Source organism: Ursus americanus, chromosome 23 (assembly GCF_024610735.1).
Source record: "Ursus americanus isolate L20-20 chromosome 23, mUrsAme1.1.p, whole genome shotgun sequence".
NCBI classification, from domain to species: Eukaryota; Metazoa; Chordata; class Mammalia; order Carnivora; family Ursidae; genus Ursus; species Ursus americanus.
This window is the reverse complement of record NC_142149.1, coordinates 36,147,701-36,157,688: the sequence shown is the minus strand read 5'-3', so window position 1 is coordinate 36,157,688 and position 9,988 is coordinate 36,147,701. Positions and strand designations below refer to the sequence as shown.

The 9,988-nt window shown below is 41.8% G+C and overlaps 1 pseudogene; it reads left to right on the top strand.

Annotated features, from left to right (window-relative positions):
- Nucleotides 1-6,416: 6,416 nt before the first annotated feature.
- LOC148107985 (splicing factor U2AF 26 kDa subunit pseudogene) lies at nucleotides 6,417-7,907 on the top strand (annotated as a pseudogene).
- Nucleotides 7,908-9,988: the final 2,081 nt, after the last annotated feature.

Genomic DNA, 9,988 nt, shown 5'->3' with positions numbered 1-9,988 from the left:
TCCGCGGAAGACGTGTTCCGGCACACACATTTCTAGAGGTGTGAGGAGCACCTCGGGGCTGTCGGCGATGATTAGTCCAAACCCGGCTCCAAGGGCTTCTCTGAGGAGATACAGCCCTCCCGCCACTTTGCTTTTTTTAGGTCCCCTTTTTATGGTAATTATGGCAATACATGTTTCCCCAGCTCAACACATCCAAGACCTGTCGCCAGAACCCACAGCTTTTGAAATGCACTGGAAGCCAGTTTTTAAAACGAGCGGCGAGACAGAAATGGGGAGAGGGATGGGGGGCGGGGAAAGGGTAGACAGCGAGAGAGGCTGGAGGAATCTTCGGCTGCTGCAATCTCCCTACTCTCAACCGCAGACATGGGAGAGAACTCCAGAGGATGCCAATGCCAAACTTCAAGCCTCCCCCAGCTGAAAGTGAATGAAGAAGCATAAATCAGCCTCCCCCACTGTGCCCTACCCGCATTCCGAACCCTCAGGGTCCATGAGTATAATGAACGTTTGTTAACTCAACTTGAATTTCGGGATAATTGTTACGCATCTATAGGAATTGGGACGATACCTTGCCTGTTCTTCTTGGACCTCTTTTTGGGGCTCACTTTTCCCGTCAACATTATGTTCCTGAGATTCAGACTCCTCAGTAGGAAGGGCTCGCTAAGGTTTTGAACCCAAGTGTCATCTCCCAGATCCAATTATGCCACAGAGCTCTCCTTCTCTAAGTACTTCCCAAATTTGGTATTTTTACACTTTTAGATTTTTTCGATCTTTATAGTTTTTACAATTTTTTGGTTACCTGTGCTGCAAATATCTATGGATCAGTTTGGAGACAATGGCATCTCTATGAGATTACAATGATTTCCAATCCATGAACATACTATATCTCCATATTTATTTATATTTTCTTCAACGGCTTGTTATATACAATTTTCTGTAAAGATCTTGTAATCGTTTGCTAGATAGTCCTATAGCCTTAATTTTTGAGGCAGTTTTAAATGGTGCCTTTAAAAAAATATTTTTTTCTACCTGTTCCATAATATAAATACAACTGTTTTCCATTCATAGATCTCTGGATCCAACAAACTGACACATTTTCTCATTGTTCTAATGGTTTTTCTGCACTTTTTATTTAACATAACCAACCAGATCGCCTTCCTTTCAAAACCCTATGCACTTAAAAAAAATTTTTTTTTTCACAGATGGATTAGCTAAGACCTCTAGGACATCACTAAATAGAAGTGATGACAGTAGTCACTTTAAATTATGTTCTTTACCTTAAGGGGACTTCTCTGGTTTTTAAATTTTTTTAACTATGAAAAATGTTTGCTGTATGTTTTTGTTGTAAATCCTCTTTGTCAATTTCCAAAAGTTTGTTAATATTTCTAATTTGCTAAGAGTTTTTATCATGAATGAATATCAAACTATTTTTTCAGTGAAATCGCCTTTATTTTTATTTTCCACATCAATAACTTCACGTCAGCTACAAAAATCATGAAATGAAGAACTGATTATGAAACTACAAACTCAAAATCACTGGAGTGATAAGCAGTTTTCCCCCGGAGGACTGTTAGAACAAATAACCAGAATACCATGGATTCATATTTAAGTAGTAAAAATGGCACATATTTAAAAATAATAAGAATAGAACAGCAGTAGAGATACTATAGCATAGATTTATGAAATATATGTGTGTGTGTATATATATATATATATATATATATATTTTTTTTTTAAGACACATGAAATTTCTAGGCAGTTTTAGGCATTAACGAGGACCCAGAGGCATAGGTTAGTGTTCACTGCTCTGTACCAAAATTTAATCTGAATAAATTACATTGCTAGCCATACTATTAGACATCGCTTACCAGTCAGTTCATTGCGTATTTAATAATACACAGGTAAATGCTAATCCGTATATCATTTATATTTCAAACACATAGGTCTCTCCATATTTGTCTTTAAATATTACATGTTGAACTTAAAAAAGGCTAAATAGTTGCACAAGAAATCCAAATAACTAGCCCTGCTGAGTACTTCATGCTCTATTTGTGTATGTATATATATCTCTCTCTCAGATAAACAGTGGGTTTATAGTTAAAATTTTTGCTTGTAAGAAAACATCAAGCAAACCTAAAGCTGCAAAGACATAACGTTAATGTAGGTGATGATATGATGTGATGAGTGACGATAATCTACGGCCAACTCCAATTCCAGTTGGCTGGAGCAGTAATGGGATAACCTCAATCCCCCCACCTCCAGTTTGGATAGGGGAAGAATGGGAAGGACAGAATAGTCACTGGTCCACAGAAATTCTCAAATCCTTCTGGGCAGACATTGTGAAGACTTCTTACCTGGGGTAGGGAGTGTTCCCTGATCAATTTTACTCAGTAAGTGGTTCCTCCATCCATTATTCCCTATGGTTCTTGATTTTACCCTCATGGAGGTCCTCCTTTCCCATCATCTTCTTCAACCACATTTAAAGAGGGAATTGGTAACTATGCCCTCCTTAGATGCTGAGCAACTTTCTCAACACACCACTTACCCACAGAATGGGTCTAATGGTTTGCTTTAAGTCACAAAGAGTCAGAATTTTTTATTATGGCTCTTTGGCTATTTGCCTTTATCAAAAACGTGTTTGTTGTTGTTGTTTGAATCTGTTTGGCTCCAATTTACTACATGTGCCAATACCCATAATTCTTTTTGAGTTACACTCTTTCTGTATATTTAATTACATGTACCTTGAGCTTAACAGCCTTCCATAGGAGACCCATGCATTCAGGCTCTTTTCTCGAGCTATTTTGTCCACTGTAAGGATTTATTGGCTGCAAACTTAATTGATTCAGAGGTTTCCATGAGAGGCTTAAGGGCCACTTCATTAACTGCATCTTTGCCAAGAGGCTGAATTTGAATTGGTCTTTCTTAGATTTCTTTTATTAGTGGGAGATCAAACATATTTGCAACTTTCTACCCTAAAAAGTTCAAAAGTGTCTATACTCTATTATCTTTCCTTCTTACTTGCAAACAAGTAAATGCTTTTCTAAACACATTAGGTTTTTTTCCCCTTCTGTATTATCTTATTAAATAGCAACCAAGGTGAATTACTAACACCTGTTTCCTGATCTCTTACTCAAAATCCACAGGCTCCCTTAACACATCATCTTCATTCCAAGGTATTAAAGGTGATTGTTTTGTGAAATCTTTCACTACTACATAACATAGGTTGCCATCTACCGAGCATCCAGTGATACTTTTTCTATTGCACACTGGTTGGCCCTGGAAACAAAGCCACGTATTTTAGTGTTTTGTTGTTGTTTTGCAGTGCTCCCCCTAAGCACCGATTTCTGTATCACTTAGAGCAGGCCAGGTTTTGCTGTAGTTATCCCAAAAGTCTGTTACTTAGAGTAACAAATGTTAATTTGGCTCTATAGTCCCCCTTCTTCTTCTTCTTCTTCTTCTTCTTCTTCTTCTTCTTCTTCTTCTTCTTCTTCTTCTCCTCCCCCTCCCCCCTCCTCTTTCTCTTCCCCCTCCTCCCCCTCCTCCCCTTCTCCGGCTCCCTCTCCGTCTCCGTCTTCCTTCTTCCTTCTTCCTTCTTTCTTCTTATTCTTATTCTTTTTTCATTTCAGAACCCAGGCTGAATCTGGAATATTGCCCATTTTATGTCAGAAGAAAAAGAACATGACAGAACCACTCAATGACTCTTAAGAATTCTCCTTAGAGCTAATACACATTTTGTCTGCTCATTATTTCATTGCTCAAAACAAATCACGTTGCCAGCCCTGACACCAGTGGGGCAGAGAATATGATCTACTTCTGGATAGGGACACCAACCTTGTTGAAATATTACAATTAACCACGCTGTGCCCTAATACGCCTGCCCAGCTTCTGGTGTCTTGTCCACAGTTCAGCTAGTAGAAAAGAGAGAAGGCAGAGTCACATTTTCTTTTTTAGGGCACGATACAAAAATCGCACACATAATTTCTAATCACATCCCACTGGGTAGATTTTGGGAACAAGCCATATTTAATGGCTCAGCAGCACAGCAATGTAGTTTTTAGCTGGGTGTCCATGTAGTTGTTTTTTATTCGGTCCAATAATGTTTGTCTTTTACTTGGAGAATTTACTCTGAACACTATTCAAGAGATCACACCAATCTTACACAAACTCTTTGGAGAATAGAATAGAGAACACTTTCTAGCTCTTTTTACAAGACCAGTTAACCTTGATTTCAAAACTTGATAGGGATGTTAAAAGAAAAGAAAATTACAGACTAACCTCTCTCATAAACATAAACTTTTTATAATGTTAATCAAATGTAAGGAAAATGAATAGAGCTATATATAAGAAGTATACTACATCAAGACAAATAGAGGTTCACTGTAGGTATCCAAGCGTGATTTATATCTGAAGATCAATCAGCCTATTCACTACATTAATAAAAAAAAGAACACCATACGGTAACCTCAATAGATGCAGGAAAATCATCTTAAACTTCTGTTTAGAAATAATACACATTACATCTCTTATTTCATTGGTCAAAACAAGTCACATTGCCCATCCTAACACCAATGGGTCAGAGAACTATAGTCTACTTCTGGAGAGGGGTACCAATCTTGCTGAACAATATTACACTTCACCCCAGTATCTCAGGCTCCAAAGTGGAACAAAGATTCAACAGATTTTTTTAAAGATTTTATTTTATTTTATTTTATTTTATTTTATTTTATTTTATTTTATTTTATTTTATTTTATTTTATTTGACAGAGATAGAGACAGCCAGCGAGAGAGGGAACACAAGCAGGGGGAGTGGGAGAGGAAGAAGCAGGCTCCTAGCTGAGGAGCCTGATGTGGGGCTCGATCCCATAACGCTGGGATCACGCCCTGAGCCGAAGGCAGACGCTCAACCGCTGTGCCACCCAGGCGCCCCTCAACAGATTTTTTTAAAGAATTGTTAGCAAATTAGGAAGAAAAAGAAATTTCCTTAATCTGATAAAGATGACTTACAAAACAAAAGCGATTAAAAATCACACCCAATGAGGAAATATTGAAAACTCTCCTCTAGAGTTTTGGAATAAGACAAGGGTGATCTCTGTTTTTACTTGATTCAACATTGTACTAGAGACCTCAGGGCGGTAAGTCAAGAATAGCCAAACAATCTTGAAGAACAATAAAGCTCTAATATTAAGACACTGTGACATGCAGAAGACCCACAGATCAAGGAGACAGGAGAATCCAGAAGCCGACAATTCATAGTCACCTGATTTAGGACACGGAAAGAGAGAGAGGTGGAAGAGGGAGAGAACTGATAGAGACCCAGGACTAGGGTGGAGGGAGTGGGGCAGCCATGTGCAATTCCAGGGTTGGATCCTGTATCTAAAGTTTTAATATTATGGGGCCCCTGGCTCAGTCTGTTAAGCATCTGTCTTTGGCTCAGGTCATGATCCCAGGATCCTGGGATTGAGCCCGCATCTCCACCCTGCTCAGTGGGGAGCCTGCTTCTCCCTCTCCCTCTCCCTCTGGCTGCTGTTCCCCTTGCTTGTGCTCTCTCTCTGTCAAGTAAATTAAAAAAATCTTTAAAAAAAATAAAGTTTTGATATTTTGTTCACTGGATTTGTGCATTAATTTTGATTTTTAAAAGTGTTTATCTTTTTAAAAAAAGATTTTATTTATTCATTTGAGAGAGAGCGAAACAGCACAAACAGGGGAAGAGGCAGAGCGAGAAGGAGAAGCAGACTCCCCTGAGTCTGCTCATGACCTGAGCACAAGGCAGACGCTTAACCATCTGAGCCACCCAGGCGCCTTAAAGTAGCGTTTGTCTTGATTACTGAGAGGTTTTCGGGGGAGGGAGGGATCATGGAGAGAAGTGTGTGTCCTTAAATGTTATCCCGGAGAGGACTGCCTCAGTCTTCTTCCGCTAGCCAGCTCTGATATGTTCCTTGTCTTAAATGTTTCAAGGGTTTAAACATATGTCAAAATTCATCAGACTGTATGCTTTAAACATGTGCAGTTTAATGTATGTTAATTATACTTCAAAACAGCTGTTTTTATTTTTTTAAATTCTTTTTCAAGACACCTGTTTTTAAAAAGCAAACATGTTAAGAAATAGACTGTAGGCTCGTTGTGGGCGAACTCTCACTGAAGGTGCGGTCTTCCCGCTCAGATTGGCGTACCCAGAACCCCGAAAGGCAAGTCAACCCCCCATCCCCACCCAACTCACCGTCCTTGGTGCCGGGGGCTTGAAAGTCCCGGCGCGCGCAAGTTCCCTCCCCGCGCCCAGAGTGACTCCACCCGGGGCTGGGCTGCGGGCGCAGGAGCCGCACCCCTGCGGGCTGCCCGCGCCCGCGTGACTCACCGGAGGCACGAGCTCCGTTCCGCAGACCCGCTGCAGAGTTTGATGCCCGCTCACCTTTTTCGGGGTGATGGGAACTGTCCCGAAACGCGAGTGCATTTCGATTCCCAGCAGAGACACGGAGGCCCGTCCTGGGGCCCCAGCTCTCCGCAGGAGGCGTAGGTCGCCCCACCCCCGGAGCGGCCGTCACCGCGGGAAAGGGGGGCAGCGGGGCCAACTGTAGGCCAGTCCAGTTCCCCGAAAGAGACCGAGCGATACCATGTGTGGCCACCCCTGGAGGGGCGGAATGAAGTTAAGAATGATTCGTTACGTTTTTATCAGGAAATATTTCAGCGTACAAAAAGGCACACAACCACCCGCGTATCTACTTCCCACCCTAGTAAATGAAACATTCCTGCAACTGAAGAATCCTGTGTATTCCCTCCCCGCCTTATTTCCTCCCTCCCCTCATCTTCTATTTTCCCTCTCCCCTCATCTCCCTCCTTTGTCCATTCACAAACCATCTCTTTTATTTAGCAGGAGAAATACACTCATCTGACCTGGTAACCAAGTGACGTTATTTTGGAAATTCTGAAGCAATCCAAGAGGCTTGGAAATGACTTCTTTGCTTCTTTAGTTCACACCATGGAAAATCAAGGAGTGGATATATGATCCTTTTGTATACCTTGAATTCAGAAACAATTTTAACAAAGGGGATACCTTAATTAAAAGCATTAAATTTAATTCTCTTGTATTCATTTTACCAAATAATATTAAAGCCCTCGAAGTCTCCACTAAAAGCATTAGTAAGACAGAGTTGGAGGGTTCGGATAAAAATGGTTGAATATTTAGCTTCGATATGCGGGACCGAGAAGGACAAATCCGGGCCTGCCGGCACCCGGGGCCGGTGCTCCTGGTTTCGCAACAAACCGACTGCAACTTGTACCGGAATCCACCGAACGCAGCCCAAACCGCACACGGACCGCATTGCACGTGGGCAGCGTGAAGGTGCAGGAACACTACGGTGACCCATTCAAGGTGTTCGGGGAGCTGCAGATAAAGTACGGAGAGCCTGAAGAGGTGAATGTGTGCGACAGCCTCGTGGGCAACGTCTCTGTCAAGTTTCAGCGCAGGAGCGTGCAGGGCAAGCCGTGGCTGAAATCAATGAGCGCCGGTTCAACTGGCGGGCTGTGAGTCCTGGTGAGCTGCGAGCTGCGTCCTGTCGTCGACTTCCCGGAGGCGCGCTGTTTGGCAGTATGAGGTGGGCGAACGGGCCCGCGGTGGTTTCTGCAACTTCGTACATCTGGGGCCCATTTTCTGGAACCTCTGACATCAGCCGTATGGCAAGCCCCCAGACGCAGACGAGACCTGAACACTATCCCAAGACCAACGCTTAACTCCAAATCCAAATCAGAACTCCAAATCCCCAAACCCAAGACCAGTCTGGATCTCCAGTGCGGAGATCAGTCTTTGTGCACCTGTCCTGATGCCACTCTAGTCACCCCCGCAGTCCCATATCGGCCCCTGTGCCCGAAAAGGAAACCAACGACTTTCCCCAGACCACCGGCATGGCCGCTTCTGAGACCCTGGTTCCTTTGACCTCCACCCCTGACAGGTCCAACTGTTCCTGGCCACCACCCCTCCTAAAAGCTCCCTTAACTTCCCAGCGCCAACCTCTCCAGGTTCCGGGGCTCCGCGATGTAATCTGTTCAACACAGAGAAATAAAATCTTACTACTAACCCTCCCCTAATAAAGTTCTGTATAGAGGGTTAAAAGAAAAAGTATTAGTAAAGAAGGGATTCTTAAATTTTTAAAGTACTACTAATTTCTGGCTTAAAGTTAATTTCAATATATTGTTTCTTTATCAGCAATAAGATCATACTTCAGAAGTCAGATTTTCCTATTTTTCAATTCAAAAGTTTTTAGAGAGAGAAATGGTTTATATTAGAAAGATAGAATATTGTTTATTTATTTCTGCATTAATTTTCATGCTTATTCTCAAGTGTAGTATTTACCTTTAAGTATTTTGTTTCTCAATTTTAACTTTTTTCAAGTGGAAAACATGAAATTCAGGCTTCTGGAAATTAAATTTGTTAATGTGTTTAATGTATTTGTGCAAGTTTCAAAGAATCGTGTTTATAGGGTGACCACTGAGCTTATATTCTTTTTTTTCCTCCATGCATGGAGAGTGTTTCTTAAAGGGTTGATAGATTTAAAGGATTAGGGGTTTTGGCATAATTTCTTATTTTTTTCCCTGGGAATCTGAGCGAGTTCCCTCTATTGGATTCATATGAGCTCTTACTTGTATGTTGAAGCTGATCAGTACAACCATAGGATTTGAGAGACATTCATGCCTTTCTGTTCTTTTCTTTAAAAAAAAAAAAAAGATTTTATTTATTTATTTGAGGGAGAGCGCGAGAGCATTAGCGGGGTGGAGAGGGAGAAGCAGGCTCCCCACTGAGCAGGGAGCCCTACAACAACTAGGGACTCAATCCCAGGACTCTGGGATCATGACCCAAGGGGAAGGCAGACACTCAACTGACTGAGCCATCCAGGTGCTCTCATGCCTTTATTTTCTAATATCTTCTGAAGATGTGTTATTTTTCAAAAGCAACTACTTCCCTTAGTTATCCTTAGCATATCCTCACCATCTCACAAAGGAGCAAACAGCTTTTTGAACTATATTACTTCAGCATCAGAAATATTGGGGTCCCCAAATATCTCTTCTAGACCTCTGTTTTTCTCCACCCCCTTGGGGATGCCAATGATGGTTTCTCTCATCTATGGAACATAAGAACTAGGAAGATCGGTAGGAGAAGAAAGGGATAAAGAAAGGGGGGGGGTAATCAGAAGGGCGAATGAAGCATGAGAGACTGTGGACTCTGAGAAACAAACTGAGGGCTTCAGAGGGGAGGGGGAGTGGGGGAATGGGATAGGCTGGTGGTGGGTAGTAAGGAGGGCACGTATTGCATGGTGCACACGGTGTTATATGCAGCTGATGAATCATCGAACTTTACATCAAAAACCAGGGATGTACTGTATGGTGACTAACATAATAAAAAATATTATTACAAAAAAAAAAGAAATATTGGGGTCCCAACTGGGGCATGGACTTCCCCCGGATTCCTCATTGCATTAATCGGTTCCCTAGCAGTATAGGAAATCTCAGTCCCTCAGGTCTCAATTATCTTAAAGCAAGACACTCCCTCACTTTGATCTGATTAAACGTGGAAACACTTAAAGGGATAGAAATACACTCTGGGAAAGCTACATACTGTGTGATTCCAACTATGTGACATTCTGGAAAAGGCAAAATGATGGAGGCAGTAAAAAGATCAGTGGTTGTCCGCAGTTCGGAAGGAGGGAATGCGGTAGGGAAGACTAGATTGGGCACAGGGATTTTGAAGACAGTGCCACTGTTCTGCGTGATACTGTAATGGTAGATACATATCACTATACATTTGTCAAAAACCCACAGAATGTACCAGACAAAGAATGGACCCTAATGTAAACTACAGACGTTAATGAATAAAAATAAATCGATATTGGCTCATCAATTATGACAAATTCCACACTAAGGCAAGATATTTTGATAAGAGGGGAAATTGGAAGGGGAATAAAGAAGTATACGGGAACTCTTTGTACTTTCTGCCCAATTTTCC